At 50.5% G+C, this 21,284-nt stretch overlaps 1 protein-coding gene across 1 annotated transcript in view; it reads left to right on the forward strand.

Annotated features, from left to right (window-relative positions):
- Positions 1-20,429: 20,429 nt before the first annotated feature.
- Positions 20,430-21,284, forward strand: part of dab2 (DAB adaptor protein 2) — an 82,192-nt gene continuing 81,337 nt past the window's right edge. The window contains exon 1 of the mRNA XM_070877251.1: positions 20,430-20,493. The gene's annotated coding sequence lies outside the window, so the exon portion shown is untranslated. The remainder of the gene's footprint in view (positions 20,494-21,284) is intronic.

Genomic DNA, 21,284 nt, shown 5'->3' on the forward strand with positions numbered 1-21,284 from the left:
AACCAGTTGATGTGGTATATTTGGACTTTCAGAAGGCTTTCGACAAGGTCCCACACAAGAGATTAATGTGCAAAATTAAAGCACATGGGATTGGGGGTAGTGTGCTGACGTGGATTGAGAACTGGTTGTCAGACAGGAAGCAAAGAGTAGGAGTAAACGGGTACTTTTCAGAATGGCAGGCAGTGACTAGTGGGGTACCGCAAGGTTCTGTGCTGGGGCCCCAGCTGTTTACATTGTACATTAATGATTTAGACGAGGGGATTAAATGTAGTATCTCCAAATTTGCGGATGACACTAAGTTGGGTGGCAGTGTGAGCTGCGAGGAGGATGCTATGAGGCTGCAGAGTGACTTGGATAGGTTAGGTGAGTGGGCAAATGCATGGCAGATGAAGTATAATGTGGATAAATGTGAGGTTATCCACTTTGGTGGTAAAAACAGAGAGACAGACTATTATCTGAATGGTGACAGATTAGGAAAAGGGGAGGTGCAACGAGACCTGGGTGTCATGGTACATCAGTCATTGAAGGTTGGCATGCAGGTACAGCAGGCGGTTAAGAAAGCAAATGGCATGTTGTCCTTCATAGCGAGGGGATTTGAGTACAGGGGCAGGGAGGTGTTGCTACAGTTGTACAGGGCCTTGGTGAGGCCACACCTGGAGTATTGTGTACAGTTTTGGTCTCCTAACTTGAGGAAGGACATTCTTGCTATTGAGGGAGTGCAGCGAAAGCTCACCAGACTGATTCCCGGGATGGTGGGACTGACCTATCAAGAAAGACTGGATCAACTGGGCTTGTATTCACTGGAGTTCAGAAGAATGAGAGGGGACCTCATAGAAATGTTTAAAATTCTGACGGGTTTAGACAGGTTAGATGCAGGAAGAATGTTCCCAATGTTGGAGAAGTCCAGAACCAGGGGTCACAGTCTAAGGATAAGGGGTAAGCCATTTAGGACCGAGATGAGGAGAAACTTCTTCACCCAGAGAGTGGTGAACCTGTGGAATTCTCTACCACAGAAAGTAGTTGAGGCCAATTCACTAAATATATTCAAAAGGGAGTTAGATGAAGTCCTTACTACTCGGGGGAATCAAGGGATATGGCGAGAAAGCAGGAATGGGGTACTGAATTTGCATGTTCAGCCATGAACTCATTGAATGGCGGTGCAGGCTAGAAGGGCTGAATGGCCTACTCCTGCACCTATTTTCTATGTTTCTATGTTTCTATGACACCCTCAAAGCCTCCGTGATAAAGTGCAACATCCCCACTGACAGCTGGTAGTCCCTGGCCCAAGACCGCCCTAAGTGGAGGAAGTGCATCTGGGAGGGCGCTGAGCACCTCGAGTCTCGTCGCCGAGAGCATGCAGAAACCAAGCGCAGGCAGCGGAAAAAAGCGTGCGGCAAACCTGTCCCACCCACCCTTTCCCTCAACGACTGTCTGTCCCACCTGTGACCAGGGACTGTGGTTCTCGTATTGGACTGTTCAGTCACCTAAGGACTCATTTTTAAGAGTGGAAGCAATTCTTCCTCGATTCCGAGGGACTGCCTATTGTTGTATATGCAGACTATAGATATACGCTCTGTGTAGTCACTGTGTGGTTGGATAAAGTGGAGACTTGTTTACCTGATGTACTGTCAATAAGGTTTACACTGTGTACATACTATACTGGTACCACTAGAGGGTGCAACTGGTGGAGACCGGGGGTTTCCTGCCCTGGTGGCAGGGCCCAGTATTAAAGACTGCCCACCATGCTTGTGCCTCACTCTGGAGTTACAAATAAAGGACCGAGGTCACTACAGTTTGAGTACAAAACATTGCCTCGTGGAGTCATTCATAAGTACATTACAGACATAATACCTATGATGCTGACGATGATGATGATGTATCCTCTGGTTAGTGACCCCTCTGCCACGGGAAACAATATCTTTTTATTCCCTCAATCATGATTTTGAACACCTCGATCAAATCTCCTCTCAACCTTCGCTGCTCCGAGGAGAACAATCGCAGCCTCTCCAGTCTGAAGCCCCTTTACTGAAGCCCCTCCCCTGGATAGTTTCCCTGTGAGAGCAGTGTGGGCTGTCGGGAGCTTTTGCCCACACTCCCTGGTGCAGCACGTGGCCCACGGAGTGCGTGGGCAACGGAGAAGGGGGAACGGTGGTGAGAGGGACAGGCAGGACCCTGACTCAGCATTCAGCTAGGCTGCTCGACCGGACGTAGAATCGTAGAAATTTACAGCACGGAAGGAGGCCATTTCGGCCCATCGTATCCCTCCCGGCCGACCAAGAGCTACCCAGCCTAATCCCACTTTCCAGCTCTAGGTCCGTAGCCCTGTAGGTTACGGTACTTCAGGTGCTTTTCAAATGTGGTGAGGGTTTCTGCCTCTACCACCCTTTCAGGCCATGAGTTCCAGACCCCCACCACCCTCTGGGTGAAGGCATTTCCCCTCAAATCCCATTTAAATCTCCTATCAATTACTTTAAATCTATGCCCGCTGGTTGTTGACCCCTCTGCTAAGGGAAACAGGTCCTTCCTGTCCACTTTATCCAGGCCCCTCATAATTTTAACACCTTAATTAGGTCTCCCTTCAGCCTCCTCTGTTCCAAAGAAAACAAACCCAGCCTATCCAATCTGTCCTCACAGCTAAAATTCTCCAGTCCTGGCTGTCATGTATTCAACCAGCATTGTCCCTTGCAATGGGGTGAATCGCCGTTCAGCTTGCCATTGTCTCTGTCGAACTCCCCCTCTGGGTTCGACATGTTGGGGCATGCCCGATTGCCCTTGTCTATCTGGAGAACTATGTGCTGCTTTAACAATGTTGAATCTCTGTCCCAACCATTCCTTAACACAGTACCTCTTGTCTGTTCTGCTAGTGGCCATGCTCGCGTGGTTTAAATCCCAGTTTCTCGTCGCCATTGATACGTCCTTACTACACAGTATAAATGCACACGAGGCCCAAGCTTGAGAGAAGGTCAGTCTGTGACCTGTCCTTTATTCCTTAGCACTCAAGTGATGGAAGTGGGTGAAGCTTCCCCTTTTATATCTGAAGGTCCAGTGAGAACAATGACCACTAGGTGGTGAACTTGTGGGAGACACTCCTAACCTGGACCTTCAGATTAGGAGTATCTCCCACAAGTTCACCACCTAGTGGTCATTGTTCTCACAGTGTACAACTTAGGTCAGATTTTACATGGGTTACAATGCTGGTTGAATACATGACACTGGCAACATCGATGAAGCCATGCTCCACACTGCTCAATGTGGTAGAACCAAGGGGAGGGGGGGTAGGTGAAGTTAAGATACAGATCAGCTACGATCTAATTGAATGGTGGAACAGTCGCGAGGGGCTGAATGGCCCCCACTTTCTATGTTCCGAAACAAAACTTGTTCACTAGCAAATACTGGCCCCAGTCACTGGGATCTGAGGTAAATACAGCCCGGAAAAAATCTCTGATTCTATCTTTCCCACTCCCAGAGCAGGTACAGCACGGGTTAGATAGAGAGTAAAGCTCCTTCTACACTGTCCAATCAAACACTCCCAGGGCAGGTACAGCTCGGGTTAGATACAGAGTAAAGCTCCTTCTACACTGTCCAATCAAACACTCCCAGGGCAGGTACAGCTCGGGTTAGATACAGAGTAAAGCTCCCTCTACACTGTCCCATCAAACACTCCCAGGGCAGGTACAGCACGGGTTAGATACAGAGTAAAGCTCCCTCTACACTGTCCCATCAAACACTCCCAGGGCAGGTACAGCACGGGTTAGATACAGAGTAAAGCTCCCTCTACACTGTCCCATCAAATACTCCCAGGGCAGGCACAGCACGGGGTTAGATACAGAGTAAAGCTCCCTCTACACTGTCCCATCAAACACTCCCAGGGCAGGTACAGCTTGGGTTAGATACAGAGTAAAGCTCTCTCTACACTGTCCCATCAAACACTCCCAGGGCAGGTATAGCACAAGTTAGATACAAAGTAAAGCTCCTTCTACACTGTCCCAGCAAACACTCCCAGGGCAGGCACAGCACAGGTTAGATACAGAGTAAAGCTCCCTCTACACTGTCCCATCAAACACTCCCAGGGCAGGTACAGCACGGGGTTAGATACAGAGTAAAGCTCCCTCTACACTGTCCCATCAAACACTCCCAGGGCAGGCACAGCGCGGGTTAGATACAGCGTCCTAATTACACCATCCCGCAACCCCCATCACCCCACCTTCCGTTACCCCACTCCTCCATCACAGCAGCCCCATCACCACCTCCACACGATCCCACAACCCCATCACCCCATCAACCCCCCATCACTCCACCCCATCACCCCATCACCCCCTCACCCCATCACCCCCATCACCATGTCCCCATCAACCCCCCCCTAATAACCCCCATAACTCCCCTCCATCACCCCACCCCCATCACCAATCACCCATCACCTCACCCCCATCACTCCACACCCCATCACCCCACCCACCCAACCGCCCATTACACCACAACCCCATAACCCCCATCACAACACCCCCCATCACCCAAACCCCATCACCCCCCCAATCACCCGACCTCCCATCACCCCAACCCCCCATCACACCAGACCCCCATCACCACCCCCCTTTGCCCCACCCCCCTATCAGCCCCCAAAACCCAAACCCCATCACCCCCCCATCACCCCACCCCCCATCACCCCACTCCTATCACCCCACCCCCTACAACACCACCCCCCATCACCCCACCCCCCATCACCCCACTCCTATCACCCCCCCTACAACACCACCCTCCTATCACCCCACCCCCATCACCCTACCCCCCCATCACCCCACCCCCATCACCCCCCCATCACCCCACCCCCCATCACCCCCCCATCACCCCATCCCCCATCGCCCCACCCCCCATCACACCACCCCCCATCGCCCCACCCCCCATCACCCCACCCCCATCACCCTACCCCCCCTCACCCCACCCCCATCACCCCACTCCTATCACCCCACCCCCCATCACCCACCCCCATCACCCCACCCCCCCTTCACTCCACCCTCCTATCACCCCACCCTCCATCACCCCACTCCCCCATCACCCCACCCCCATCACCCCACCCCCCATCACCCTACTTCCCCATCACCCCACCCCCCCAATCACCCCACCCCCAATTAGCCCACCCCCCATCATCACACCACCATCAGCCCCCCACCTCCCCATCAACCCCCAATCACTCCTCCCCCCCATAAACCCCATCACTCCACCCCATCACCACACCCCAAACCAATCCACAACCCCATCATCCACCTTTCACACCACCCAATAACCCCCATCACTCCCCCCATCAACTCACCCCCATCACCCCATCCCCCCGTCACCACCGCCATCACACCACCCCTATCACCCCACCCCCCCTCACCTCCCCATCACCCACTCCCCCATCACCCTATCCCCATCACCCTACTCTCCCATCAACCCCCATCATCCCACCCCCCCATCCCCCTTGGTAGTCTGCCGTATCCAACAAAGACGTTGATGTGCTAATCATCAATGGCATGTGTCTTCAAGTGGCTGTGTAGGCCAATTCTGGATGCACATAGTCTCTTGCACGTGGGACAAGGGAAGTTCGATGTGCCTGATGCTGACAGTACTGCCACCTGATGTCGTCTATCTCTAGTGTCCCACAGGCGTTGACATCGGCTTTCTTCGAAGGTCTGGCAGGCAGTCCTCGTGAGGGTTCACCACTGGATTTTATTAGCTGCTGTATTCTCGAAGTCCTTTGGTCGGATGCCACAGTACTGGAGGTTAGCCTTGATGCAATCTTTGTAGCGCTTGGAGGGTCGCCCCTGGTGTCTTCGATCTTCACAGAGCTCGCCGTGAAGAAGCTGACGAGGGATCCTTGACTCATCCATGTGGATGACATGTCCAGCCCACCGGAACTGGGCTCGCATGATCATCACCTCGATGCTGGTTGATTGTGTTCTCTCCAGAACCTCAAAGTTTGACACCGGGTCTTGCCAGCGTATGTGGAGTATAGATCTGAGACTGCGCATATGGAAAGCTTCAACTTTTTGATGTGATGACTGTAGGGTGTCCAGGTCTCACATCCATAAAAAAACAAGCCTGAAGGCTTTGTGTCTTAATGCAAGGAGTATCCGTAATAAGGTGGATGAATTAACTGTGCAAATAGATGTTAACAGATATGATGTGATTGGGATTACAGGATGATCAGGGCTGGGAACTCAACATCCAGGGGTATTCAACATTCAGGAAGGCTAGAATAAAAGGAAAAGGAGATGGGGTAGCATTGCTGGTTAAAGAGGAGATTAATGCAATAGTTAGGAAGGACATTAGCTTGGATGATGTGGAATCTATATAGGTAGAGCTGCAGAACACCAAACGGCAAAAAACGTTAGTGGGAGTTGTGTACAGACCTCCAAACAGTAGTAGTGATGTTGGGGAGGGCATCAAACAGGAAATTAGGGGTGCATGCAATAAAGGTGCAGCAGTTATAATGGGTGACTTTAATATGCACATAGATTGGGCTAACCAAACTGGAAGCAATGTGGTGGAGGAGGATTTCCTGGAGTGCATAAGGGATGGTTTTCTAGACCAATATGTCGAGGAACCAACTAGGGGGGAGGCCATCTTAGACTGGGTGTTGTGTAATGAGAGAGGATTAATTAGCAATCTCGTTGTGCGAGGCCCCTTGGGGAAGAGTGACCATAATATGGTGGAATTCTGCATTAGGATGGAGAATGAAACAGTTAATTCAGAGACCATGGTCCAGAACTTAAAGAAGGGTAACTTTGAAGGTATGAGGCATGAATTGGCTAGGATAGATTGGCGAATGATACTTAAGGGGTTGACTGTGGATGGGCAATGGCAGACATTTAGAGGCCGCATGGATGAACTACAACAATTGTACATTCCTGTCTGGCGTAAAAATAAAAAAGGGAAGGTGGCTCAACCGTGGCTATCAAGGAAAATCAGGGATAGTATTAAAGCCAAGGAAGTGGCATACAAATTGGCCAGAAATAGCAGCGAACCCAGGGACTGGGAGAAATTTAGAACTCAGCAGAGGAGGACAAAGGGTTTGATTAGGGCAGGGAAAATGGAGTACGAGAAGAAGCTTGCAGGGAACATTAAGACGGATTGCAAAAGTTTCTATAGATATGTAAAGAGAAAAAGGTTAGTAAAGACAAACGTAGGTCCCCTGCAGTCAGAATCAGGGGAAGTCATAACGGGGAACAAAGAAATGGCGGACCAATTGAACAAGTACTTTGGTTCGGTATTCACTGAGGAGGACACAAACAACCTTCCGGATATAAAAGGGGTCAGCGGGTCTAGTAAGGAGGAGGAACTGAGGGAAATCCTTATTAGTCGGGAAATTGTGTTGGGGAAATTGAAGGGATTAACGGCCGATAAATCCCCAGGGCCTGATGGACTGCATCCCAGAGTACTTAAGGAGGTGGCCTTGGAAATAGCGGATGCATTGACAGTCATTTTCCAACATTCCATTGACTCTGGATCAGTTCCTATCGAGTGGAGGGTAGCCAATGTAACCCCACTTTTTAAAAAAGGAGGGAGAGAGAAAACAGGGAATTATAGACCGGTCAGCCTGACCTCAGTAGTGGGTAAAATGATGGAATCAATTATTAAGGATGTCAGAGCAGCGCATTTGGAAGGAGGTGACATGATAGGTCCAAGTCAGCATGGATTTGTGAAAGGGAAATCATGCTTGACAAATCTTCTGGAAATTTTTGAGGATGTTTCCAGTTGAGTGGACAAGGGAGAACCAGTTGATGTGGTATATTTGGACTTTCAGAAGACTTTCGACAAGGTCCCACACAAGAGATTAATGTGCAAAGTTAAAGCACATGGGATTGGGGGTATTGTGCTGACATGGATTGAGAACTGGTTGTCAGACAGGAAGCAAAGAGTAGGAGTAAATGGGTACTTTTCAGAATGGCAGGCAGTGACTAGTGGGGTACCGCAAGGTTCTGTGCTGGGGCCCCAGCTGTTTACACTGTACATTAATGATTTAGACGAGGGGATTAAATGTAGTATCTCCAAATTTGCGGATGACACTAAGTTGGGTGGCAGTGTGAGCTGTGAGGAGGATGCTATGAGGCTGCAGAGTAACTTGGATAGGTTAGGTGAGTGGGCAAATGCATGGCAGATGAAGTATAATGTAGATAAATGTGAGGTTATCCACTTTGGTGGTAAAAACAGAGAGACAGACTAATATCTGAATGGTGACAGATTAGGAAAAGGGGAGGTGCAACGAGACCTGGGTGTCATGGTACATCAGTCATTGAAGGTTAGCATGCAGGTACAGCAGGTGGTTAAGAAAGCAAATGGCATGTTGGCCTTCATAGCGAGGGGATTTGAGTACAGGGGCAGGGAGGTGTTGCTACAGTTGTACAGGGCCTTGATGAGGCCACACCTGGAGTATTGTGTACAGTTTTGGTCTCCTAACTTGAGGAAGGACATTCTTGCTATTGAGGGAGTGCAGCGAAGGTTCACTAGACTGATTCCCGGGATGGCGGGACCGACCTATCAAGAAAGACTGGGTCAATTGGGCTTGTATTCACTGGAGTTCAGAAGAATGAGAGGGGACCTCATAGAAACGTTTAAAATTCTGATGCGTTCAGACAGGTTAGATGCAGGAAGAATGTTCCCAATGTTGGGGAAGTCCAGAGCCAGGGGTCACAGTCTAAGGATAAGGGGTAAGCCATTTAGGACCGAGATGAGGAGAAACTTCTTCACCCAGAGAGTGGTGAACCTGTGGAATTCTCTACCACAGAAAGTTGTTGAGGCCAATTCACTAAATAAATTCAAAAAGGAGTTAGATGAAGTCCTTACTACTCGGGGGATCAAGGGGTATGGCGAGAAAGCAGGAATGGGGTACTGAAGTTGCATGTTCAGCCATGAACTCATTGAATGGCGGTGCAGGCTAGAAGGGCCGAATGGCCTACTCCTGCACCTATTTTCTATGTTTCCATGTTTCTATGAGAGATGAGAGAACGACTGCTCTACACACCAACAGTTTAGTTGACAGTCGGATGTGGTGGTGACTCAACACCTTAGTGCGCAAGTGACCAAGTGCCTGGCTGGCTTTACAGATCCTTGCATCAATCTCCTTGTCCAAGGACCCATCACTTGATACGGTGCTGCCAAGGTACTTGAAGCTGTCCACTGACTTTAGTTGTATACTGCCGATGGAGATTGTGGGAGCAGGTGCTGTGGTGCCTGGGGCAGGCTGATAGAGAACCTCGGTTTTACTAAGGCTGATGGTTAGACCAAACAATTCTGTTGCCTCAGCAAACTTGCTGAGTATGAATTGTAGGTCCCTCTCCTTGTGTGCCATGAGGGCGCAGTCGTCAGCAAAGAGTGCCTCGAGGATAAGTCATTTACATACTTTGGTCTTTGCAGCAAGGCTGCGGAGGTCGAACAGTGAACCATCTCATCGATATTTCAGGTAGACCCCAAACTCCAAGTCTTTTTTGGCATAGTTGAAGACGCAGGTAAAGAATAGGTTGAACAGAACTGGAGCGAGTACACAACCTTGTTTCACTCCATTTGAGATGGCAAATGGGGCCGTGGTTGTGTGTCTGAGAGCACTTCACCTGTCATGTTGTCATGAAACAGCTCGATGATGTGGACAAACTTCCTTGGGCACCCAGGTTTCGTCAAGATTGACCACAGCGCTGCTCTGTTGACAGTATCAAAGGCCTTGGTGAGGTCAATAAATACAGCGTACAGGTCCATGTTCTGCTCAATGCACTTCTCCTGCACTTGTCTGAGTGCAAAGATCATGTCCGCTGTGCTCCGACCAGGTCGAAAGCCACATTGTGTTTCTGGAAGATTTACTTCTGAGACACTAGCTATGAGTCGGTTCAATACTATGCGGGTGATGATCTTCCCAGCAATGGACAGAGGCGATATTCCCCTGTAGTTGCCACAGTCTGCTTTGTTGCCCTTGTTCTTGTAGAGGGAAATTATCATAGCATCACGGAAGTCCTGTGGCATGTCTTCATCTTCCCAGATGCTAGTTATTATGTCATGAAAGGCCTCGAGAGTTGCTGGGCCTTGTAGATTTCGGCAGGGATTCCATCCTTTCCAGTACTCTTCTGGTTGATGACTTTCTTTACTTCGTCCATGCTGGGAGGAAGATCAAGATCTTCTTTGATAAGTTGCTGGGGTATGGAGTCAAGTGCTTCTTCATTCACTGTTGAAGGTCGATTGAGAAGATTACTGAAGTGTTCTCTCCACCTCTCATTTATGCCAGTCCTGTCTTTGATCAAAGTGCTGCCATCTGCTGAAAGGAGTGGAGTAGTGCTGGGTTTTGATGGTCCATAGACTGACTTGATGGCACTGAAGAACATCTTGGTATTGTGAGTTTCAGCATAATGTTCCACTTCCTCTGCTTTCGTCTGCCACCATTTATCTTGCATCTGGCAAAGGTCTCTCTGTGCTTTGCTCTGCGTGTGTCTATTGCGGTCCCTCTTGGAAATTGAAGAAGGGTCATTTTGCCATTCTCGGTATGCTTTTTTCTTTTCATCCAGCGTCTTGCAGATCTCAACGTTGTTTTCATCGAACCAGTCTTGGTGTACCTTCTTTTTAAGTCCAAGAGTTGTCTTTGCTGAGTCTGTCACCATCTGTTTGAGCTTTGTCCACTTCTGTGTGTTGTTGCCGATGAGCTGACCGTGAGACATCAGCCTGTTATCGAGGTCATCCTGGAACTGCTCACGGTAGCACTGATGTTTCCGCCTCGCTGTGTTAAAGGCACTTCTGCTCGGTTTTGGACGCTTGCTCTGAAATGGAGCAACGTACAGCTGGAGAGTGGATCTGACTAGACGGTGATCTGTCCAGTATTCTGCTCCCTGCATGGCTCTTGTGATCTTTACATCCTTAATGTCTCGCCTTCTTACAATGTGACATGGTCCATTGTTTAGACCTGGGGTGCATCCAAGTTGTTTTGTACTTGTCGGCCTGCCTGAATAGAGTATTTGTGAAAGTCAAGTCATTCTCCGCGCACATACTCAAGAGGAGGAGGCCATTACTGTTTAATTTTCCTGTGCCGTGCTGTCCAATGACTCCCTTCCAGTGCTCGCTGTCGTGCGTTGAAATCACCCAGGATGATCAACTTGTCCCCAGCAGGTGTGGACCTGACCAGTCTGTCTAGATCTTCATAGAACCTCTCTTTCATCTCATCGGGGCTTGGAAGGGTGGGTGCATACGCACTTAGAATGGTGATGTGGCGCTTGGCATTCAGGGGCAAACGCAGTTTCATAAGTCTTTTGTTAATCCCTTCAGGCAGATTCGGAAACTGTTGCATAAGAGAAGTCTTCACTGCTATGCCAACTCCGTGGATCCTATTCTCATTCTCTGCCTTGCCTTTCCAATAGAAGGTGTAGCCGCTGCCTAGTTCACTCACGCAGTCCTCCCCTGCAAGTCTTGTCTCGCTCAGAGCGCTATATCGATGTCATAACGCCGCAGCTCTCTTGCAATAAGGGCAGTCCTTCTTTCCGGTCTTGTAGTGTCAGCTCTGTCTAAGAGTGTGCGAACGTTCCATTGTCCAAGAAGAAGTTTTCTTGTGTTATGAAGTTTTCAACTGTTGCTGTATTTTCGACCGCAGAATGGGTTGAACTGCCAGCCGCGGTATACTGGCCAGTTGATAGAAGGGCAGGCAATGTTTGGGCCACCTTTTCTAGGCCCCTCCCTTCTAAAGGGTGAGCAGTGCTGTCCTAAAGAGGGCTGCTCAGTCGCCTGGGGTGCTGCCGGGTTCCTCTGCTGCCCTGGATACAGAGTCGAGCGACCACTTGCCCACAGGCCACCTACGGGCAGGTTTGAGGCTATGACTCCACCTGTCGCTTCGCCCCTCACCCATCGCCGCAGGACTTGGTGTGTTGGATGACGGTTAGCACAAACCTGTGCATCGATGCTTTTAAAGTGGGAAAGCCAGTGCACAGGGGCAGTCCCACTCTCTCCTCCACAGAAGCCAGGTTTCAGTGGCCCAAGATTTGGTACAACTGAAGACTTCATTGGCTGCAGTGGATGGCCATGACGTCTTTCGTGCTCTGCCATGCCCTATACACTCCACAGTGCATTGCTGTTCCACCTTCATGGCCGTTGGATCAGACTTGATCTCCTCCACCCAATCCACCGCAACAGGCTTCACATGCTGGGGTGAGCAGATCCCGAAAGTCACCGAGGGATAATACCCATCGGCTACCCTCATCTGGTTTAGCCTGCCTGTCGAAGCAGTTTACCAGGGTGTGGCCACTGTGCATGCTACAGCTACCTGGAGCCACAGATGAGAGTTGGATACCCAGTGGGGACCAAGGCAGAGGCACTACTCTGAAGAGCACGACAAGTCCACTGTCAGAGGTGCTACCCCTCCCAGACACCCCCCCATCACACCACCCCCATCACCCCAGCCCCACATGACCCCACAACCCCATCACCCCCATCACACCCTATCACCCCACCATCACCCCACTCCCATCACCATGCCTCCCATCACCACCCCACCCTCATCAACCCCCATCACCTCACTACCATCACCCCACCCCCAATAACCCCCATTACTCCGCTCCATCACCCCACCCTCATCACCAATCCCCCACCAGCCCACCCCCATCATCCCACACACCCGACCGCCCATCACCCCATCCCCACATAACCCCCATCACTCCACCCCATCACTCCACCACCCATCACACACCCCCATCACCCCACACCCCAACACCCCACACCCCAACAGCCCCCCATAACTCTGCCACCATCAATCCACCCCCATCACCCCAACATCACCCGCCCATCACTCCATCCCATCACCCCACCCCATCACCCCACCCCCCATTCACCCCACCCCCATCACTCCATCCCATCACCCCACCTCCATCACTCCATCCCATCACTCCACCCCATCACTCCACCCCATCACCCCACCCCATCACCCCACCCCCCATTCACCCCACCCCCATCACTCCATCCCATCACCCCACCCCATCACCCCACCCCCATAACTCCCCTCCATCACTCCACCCCCCCATCACCACGTCCCCCACCACCCCAACCCATCACCCCACCCACCTGACCACCCATCACCCCACACCCTCATAACCCCCATCACACCCCCATCAACCCACCCCCATTACCTTACCCCCCCATTACTCCAACCCCCATCACCCCCCCATCACCCCACACCCCAACACCCCCCCATAACTCCGCCACCATCAACCCACCATCACCCCCCCCCCATAATCTTATAAGTTTCGATAAGATCACCTCTCATTCTTCTGAATTCCAGTGCGTAGAGGCCCAACCTCCTCAACCTTTCCTCGTAAGTCAATATGTTCTCTCAGTTTAATTGGGCTCCGTGTTGGACTTTGAATTAGTGCTCCCCTCCTAGAGGGGGCACGTGTAGACCATCTTTAGTCAGCTCTCCCAGGCACCGTTCTTCACATGCGCCTCTAGACGGTTAGTGTCAGCAGTCGAGACATCCTCTCCTCAAGCCTGATCTGTCCTTATCCAACATCTACTCTGAAAGAAAGAAAGAAGAAAGAAAGACTTGCATTTATATAGCGCCTTTTACGATCTCAGTCTGTTGCAGAGCGCTTTACAGCCATGTGTTTGTAATGTGGGAAACGCAGCAGCCAACTTGCGCAGAGCAGGCTCCCACAAACAATGTGATAATGACCAGATAATGTGGCCAAGAATCAGAGAATCACACAGAGAAAGAGGCCGTTCAGCCCATTGTGCTGCGCTTTGGTAGTGGAATCCAGCTATTCCCACTCCCCCCTGCTCTTTCCCCATAGCCCAGCAATATTGTTCCTGTTATGTCTCAAATAAAGCAATGTGACGGAGTACTGTCGACATGAGTAATTGTGACCTTAGTCTCTTTATTCTGACTCCAGAGTGCTGGCACAGCATGGGAGACCTGCTTATATGCAGTGCTCCCAAGGGATGCTGGGATCCCTTGGGACGCCAACAGATGCACCCCCTGGTGGCGGTAGAATGCTGGTTACAAGGTGTTGCATACATAACAGTTCCATTTCAAGTATTTCTCCGATTCCCTTTTGAAAGTTATTATTGAGGCTGCTTCCTCCGCCCTTTCAGGCAGCGTGTTCCAGATCACAACAACTCGCTGCGTAATTTTTTAGTTCCCTCATGTCGCCTCTGGTTCTTTTGCCAATCACCTTAAACCTGTGCCCTGCTGCCACCTGGAAACCATTTCTCCTTATTTACTCGATCTAAACCCTACTTGGTTTTGAACACCTCTACGAGATTTCCACTCAACCTTCTCCGCTCTAAGGAGAAAAACCCCAGCTTCTCCTCATAACTGAAGTCGCCCATCCCTGGTATCGAGTAAATCCTTTCTACACCCTCTCTAAGGCCTTCACATCCTTCCCAAAGTGCGGTCCCAGAATTAGACACAATACTCCAGCTGGGGCCGAACTAGTTAAAAAAAGTTTTTAAAAAGACCTGCCATTCATAGCGCCATTCAGGACCACCGGACGTCTCAAAACGCTTTACAGCCAATGAAGGACTTTTGGAGTGTAATCACTGTTATAATATGGGCAACGTGGCAGCCAATTCCCCACAGCACAGCAAGATCCCACACACAGCAATGAGATAATGACCAGTTCACCTGTTTTAGTGATGTTGATTGAGGGGTAAATATTGGCCAGGACACCGGGGATAACGCCCCTGCTCTTCTTCAAAATATGCCATGGGATCTTTTATGTCCACCTGAGAGAGTAGATGGGGCCTCGGTTTAACATCTCATCTGAACGACGGCGCCTCCGACAGCGCAGCGCTCCCTCAGTACTTCCCCTCCGACAGTGCAGCATTCCCTCAGTACTTCCCCTCCGACAGTGCAGCGCTCCCTCAGTACTTCCCCTCCGACAGTGCAGCATTCCCTCAGTACTGCCCCTCCGACAGTGCAGCGCTCCCTCAGTACTGCCCCTCCGACAGTGTCGCGCTCCCTCAGTACTGCCCCTCCGACAGTGCAGCGCTCCCTCAGTACTTCCCCTCCGACAGTGCAGCATTCCCTCAGTACTGCCCCTCCGACAGTGCAGCGCTCCCTCAGTACTGCCCCTCCGACAGTGTCGCGCTCCCTCAGTACTGCCCCTCCGACAGTGCCACGCTCCCTCAGTACTGGGTCTCTGACAGTGCGTTGCTCCCTCAGTACTGGCCCTCTGACAGTGCGGCGCTCCCTCAGTACTGCACTGGAGTGTTAGCCTAGATTTGTGTGCTCAAGTTCCTGGAGTTGGACTTGAACCCGCAACTTTCTGACTCAGAGGCGAGAGTGCGGCCCACTGAGCCACAGCTGACACTTTAGCATAACCGCCTTGCTTTTGAAATCTATGCCTGATGATAAAGACAAGGACCCCCAAGTTTTTTTTTAACAGCCTTCTCAACTTGCCGTGCCACCATCTCCTCACTCAGTTGAGGTGTCTGCTGTATCTCAAATTGCCATAGAAATACCACCAACGATATCTCAACAAGATCCTGCAAATCCCCTGGGAGGACAGACGCACCAACGTCAGTGTCCTCGATCAGGCCAACATCCCCAGCATTGAAGCACTGACCACACTTGATCAGCTCCGCTGGGCGGGCCACATTGTCCGCATGCCTGACACGAGACTCCCAAAGCAAGCGCTCTACTCGGAACACGGCAAACGAGCCCCAGGTGGGCAGAGGAAACATTTCAAGGACACCCTCAAAACCTCCCTGATAAAGTGCAACATTCCCACCAACACCTGGGAGTCCCTGGCCAAAGACCGCCCTCAGTGGAGGAAGTGCATCCGGGAGGGCGCTGAGCACCTTGGGTCTCGTCACCGAGAGCATGCAGAAACCAAGCGCAGGCAGCGGAAGGAGCGTGCGGCAAACCTGTCCCACCCACCCCTTCTCTCAACAACTGTCTGTCCCACCTGTGACAGAGTCTGTAATTCCAGTGTTGGACTGTTCAGTCACCTGAGAACTCACTTTTAGAGTGGAAGCAAGTCTCCCTCGATTTTTGAGGGACTACCTATGCTGATGACTCAGCTAATAAGATAAGTCACTGAAGGTCAGAAGCAGGAACCCTGGCTGATTATCCGCTTCTTCATTTAACTTTAGCTGCCACGGACAAAGGTCATCACCAATGTAAAGGTGGCGAGCGCTCCCTTCTTAACGGGCCACAACCAATAAACTCTAACTTAAACCAACATTTTTAAGTAAACTTAATAAATTCAATTAAAATCCAGTTCTGGGGGGTGATGATGCACTCCAGTCCCTTTGGGGCCCACCTCTCGCGGAAGGCCACGAGCGTACCGGTGGACACCGCGTGCTCCATCTCCAGGGACACCCTGGCTTGGAAAGATAAAATAAAAGGAAAAGGAGGTGGGGTAGCATTGCTGGTTAAGGAGCAAATTAAGGCAATAGTTCGGAAGGACATTAGCTTGGATGATGTGGAATTTATATGGGTAGAGCTGCAGAATACCAAAGGACAAAAAACGTTAGTGGGAGTTGTGTACAGACCTCCAAACAGTAGTAGTGATGTTGAGGAGGGCATCAAACATGAAATTAGGGGTGCGTGCAATAAAGGTGCAGCAGTTATAATGGGTGACTTTAATATGCACATAGATTGGGTTAACCAAACTGGAAGCAATACGGTAGAGGAGGATTTCCTGGAGTGCATAAGGGATGGTTTTTTAGACCAATATGTCGAGGAACCAACGAGGGGGGAGGCCATCTTAGACTGGGTGTTGTGTAATGAGAGAGGATTAATTAGCAATCTCGTTGTGCGAGGCCCCTTGGGGAAGAGTGACCATAATATGGTGGAATTCTGCATTAGGATGGAGAATGAAACAGTTAATTCAGAGACCATGGTCCAGAACTTAAAGAAGGGTAACTTTGAAGGTATGAGGCGTGAATTGGCTAGGATAGATTGGCGAATGATACTGAAGGGGTTGACTGTGGATGGGCAATGGCAGACATTTAGAGACCGCATGGATGAACTACAACAATTGTACATTCCTGTCTGGCGTAAAAATAAAAAAGGGAAGGTGGCTCATCCGTGGCTATCAAGGGAAATCAGGGATAGCATTAAAGCCAAGGAAGTGGCATACAAATTGGCCAGAAATAGCAGCGAACCCGGGGACTGGGAGAAATTTAGAACTCAGCAGAGGAGGACAAAGGGTTTGATTAGGGCAGGGAAAATGGAGTACGAGAAGAAGCTTGCAGGGAACATTAAGACGGATTGCAAAAGTTTCTATAGATATGTAAAGAGAAAAAGGTTAGTAAAGACAAATGTAGGTCCCCTGCAGTCAGAATCAGGGGAAGTCATAACGGGGAACAAAGAAATGTCGGACCAATTGAACAAGTACTTTGGTTCGGTATTCACTAAGGAGGACACAAACAACCTTCCGGATATAAAAGGGGTCGGAGGGTCTAGTAAGGAGGAGGAACTGAGGGAAATCCTTATTAGTCGGGAAATTGTGTTGGGGAAATTGATGGGATTGAAGGCCGATAAATCCCCAGGGCCTGATGGACTGCATCCCAGAGTACTTAAGGAGGTGGCCTTGGAAATAGTGGATGCATTGACAGTCATTTTCCAACATTCCATTGACTCTGGATCAGTTCCTATGGAGTGGAGGGTAGCCAATGTAACCCCACTTTTTAAAAAAGGAGGGAGAGAGAAAACAGGGAATTACAGACCGGTCAGCCTGACATCGGTAGTGGGTAAAATGATGGAATCAATTATTAAGGATGTCATAGCAGTGCATTTGGAAAGAGGTAATATGATAGGTCCAAGTCAGCATGGATTTGCTTGACAAATCTTCTGGAATTTTTTGAGGATGTTTCCAGTAGAGTGGACAAGGGAGAACCAGTTGATGTGGTATATTTGGACTTTCAGAAGGCTTTCGACAAGGTCCCACACAAGAGATTAATGTGCAAAGTTAAAGCACATGGGATTGGGGGTAGTGTGCTGACATGGATTGAGAACTGGTTGTCAGACAGGAAGCAAAGAGTAGGAGTAAATTGGGACTTTTCAGAATGGCAGGCAGTGACTAGTGGGGTACCGCAAGGTTCTGTGCTGGGGCCCCAGCTGTTTACACTGTACATTAATGATTTAGACGAGGGGATTAAATGTAGTATCTCCAAATTTGCGGATGACACTAAGTTGGGTGGCAGTGTGAGCTGCAAGGAGGATTCTATGAGGCTGCAGAGCGACTTGGATAGGTTAGGTGAGTGGGCAAATGCATGGCAGATGAAGTATAATGTGGATAAATGTGAGGTTATCCACTTTGGTGGTAAAAACAGAGAGACAGACTATTATCTGAATGGTGACAGATTAGGAAAAGGGGAGGTGCAAAGAGACCTGGGTGTCATGGTACATCAGTCATTGAAGGTTGGCATGCAGGTACAGCAGGCGGTTAAGAAAGCAAATGGCATGTTGGCCTTCATAGCGAGGGGATTTGAGTACAAGGGCAGGGAGGTGTTGCTACAATTGTACAGGGCATTGGTGAGGCCACACCTGGAGTATTGTGTACAGTTTTGGTCTCCTAACCTGAGGAAGGACATTCTTGCTATTGAGGGAGTGCAGCGAAGGTTCACCAGACTGATTCCCGGGATGGCGGGACTGACCTATCAAGAAAGACTGGATCAACTGGGCTTGTATTCACTGGAGTTCAGAAGAATGAGAGGGGACCTCATAGAAACGTTTAAAATTCTGACGGGGTTAGACAGGTTAGATGCAGGAAGAATGTTCCCAATGTTGGGGAAGTCCAGAACCAGGGGACACAGTCTAAGGATAAGGGGGAAGCCATTTAGGACCGAGATGAGGAGGAATTTCTTCACCCAGAGAGTGGTGAACCTGTGGAATTCTCTACCACAGAAAGTTGTTGAGGCCAATTCACAAAATATATTCAAAAAGGAGTTAGATGAAGTCCTTACTACTAGGGGAATCAAGGGGTATGGCGAGAAAGCAGGAATGGGGTACTGAAGTTTCATGTTCAGCCATGAACTCATTGAATGGCAGTGCAGGCTAGAAGGGCCGAATGGCCTACTCCTGCACCTATTTTCTATGTTTCTATGTTTCTATGTTTCTATGTAACCGCGGGAGAGAGGCAGGCAGTCGGGCTGAATGACCCCCTCGACCGCCCGCTGCCTGGACCGGCTGATGGCCCCCTTGGCCGTGCCCAGCAGCAGTCCTAGGAGGAGGCCTTCCGACCTGCCCGCTCCCCTCCGCACAGGGTGCCCAAAGATCAGGAGTGTGGGACTGAAGTGCAGCCAGAAATCGAAGAGCAGCCCCTTCAAATAATGGAAGTGGGGCTGCAACCTCGCACACCGCACGTACACACGGAACACGGACTGCCCGCCAGACCGCAGAAATTGCAGGCGTGTCGGGAGTCCGTGAACCGACTTAAACACGTATTGCACGGGACTGCTCCGTGCACCACCCTCCAGGCCAAGTCCCCAATGGAGAAGGGGAGGACTCCCGCCTAGCGGGCCCTCAACTGGGGACCCCCCCCCCGCCTCCTCAGGATGGCATGGTGATGCGCTAGGCCTTGTCCGGACGGCAGACGGGAACGATGAAGTGGAGAGCACGCACGAGCAGCCCGTAGCGGAAACCTGTCCGGCGCGGAGCGGCATCGCATAGAGGGGCTCCCCGGGAGACGGCGCAGGGCTGCGAGGTGCCAGCTCCCGAGGGAGGTCTCGGGGGCCTGGCGCCGATGAGGAATTCCATCCGGACGGGGGTCAGCTGGGACGGGATCGCTCCACGCGCCCGAGCCTCCTCGACACACCGAGCGGGGTCAGGGTCCAGCGCCTCCTTTAGTGTCTCGACGGCTTTGGCCACGGACCGGATAGGTGCCGCGCCAGGTGCTCTGGTGACATCCAGCCTGCGGCTCCGGCATCCACTACATCGGCGGCTCTGGTCCCCTTGCCAGCCAGGGCCCCCTCCCCCTCCGCCAGCTACCCGAGACCTCGCTCGGTGAGGGGCGTATTCCTGGGCGGCGGCCCCCCGGAGTGAAGTCTCCACTTCTGACGGGGCGGGGGGGCTGGGGGGGGGCGAGTGATGATGAAACGCCTCTCGCACTGCTACAGGAGGCAGCAGCTAACTCAACGTGCGCCAGAGATTGAGCCGGAGAACCCTTTTAATGCGCTGAGCGCTCAGTGTTGCTGCTCTTCCTTCTTCAAGGGACAAAGTCACAGCAAGCAAAAAAACATCAAGGAAAACTACACACAAGCAAAAAAACATCAAGGAAAACTACACACAAGCAAAACAACAGCAGAAATGTTGTTTTGGTGATAAGGGAAGAAAAGGGAGTGGAGAATAATGGTGTGCTGACAGGGAGATAACAGGGTCGTTGCTTTGCAGGATGTAGATCAATGGATGGAGGCAAGTGCTACTTGCTGACATGGAAGTCACGTGACCTCTCACAGGAAGTGGTGTTGATTGGTCACCTGACTAGAGAGGATTTAGAGGCAGAGTTGGGAGGTGTGAGAAGTTCGAGAAGGTGTTCTGTGTTGGCTGTGGTAAGTTTTGAGTTTGACTAAGTGGGTTCTTGCAACCTGTTAGTTAGATTATTGATCCTGTGGTTAGAGCATTTTTTTTTTACATCTTGTGACATCTCCCTTTGTTCCTCAACTCTCACCTACTGCCCCTAGAACTTTAGGTGGGGTAGAATGGGTCACTAAGTGATGTGAATTAATATGGTGAGTACTTTCTGCCTAAATTGTCACCTGTGGATACTCCAACTGAAGTCTTGTTTGTTGTCTATTCTATTCCCACTAACCTTTTTGGTGTTGGTATCTTCTGCAAAATTCAGGGCTGTGATTTGGGGCACTACAGCTCCCAATGGATAGAAGTTACTAGTCAGTACCTCTACTATGGCAGCCTCTGGCCTGATTTGTTTTGAGGTGAAGTGATTCATGGCTACTCCTGCCTATCTGACTCTGGAATCTTGATGGCCATTTTCATTAGTTTAGGATTCTCTAGTTTTCAGCTGGGGGCTATGGTCTTGTCTTAATGACCCTTTTACTGAGTGTCCCTGTGATGAGCAATTGGTGGATACTTGCCCCATTTAACCTGGCTGAATCTGTTGCTATTGCTGCCCAATCTAAGCCCTTGTGTTTTAAATGGCCAATTATGAGTTGAGTGCTTAACCTAGAGGCTGGTGTTTGAGGCCCACTCTGTCTTGTCCTGTCACTGAACCTGCAGTTCCAGTTGAAGGTAGCTTTTCTGCTACAGTTCCAGTGAGTGATTGGGAGAACTCCCATGGGCATGCCAGATAACTGACTCTACTCTGTTCTGTGCTCTGCCCTGC

This window comes from Pristiophorus japonicus, chromosome 1 (assembly GCF_044704955.1).
Source record: "Pristiophorus japonicus isolate sPriJap1 chromosome 1, sPriJap1.hap1, whole genome shotgun sequence".
Classification (NCBI taxonomy): domain Eukaryota; kingdom Metazoa; phylum Chordata; class Chondrichthyes; family Pristiophoridae; genus Pristiophorus; species Pristiophorus japonicus.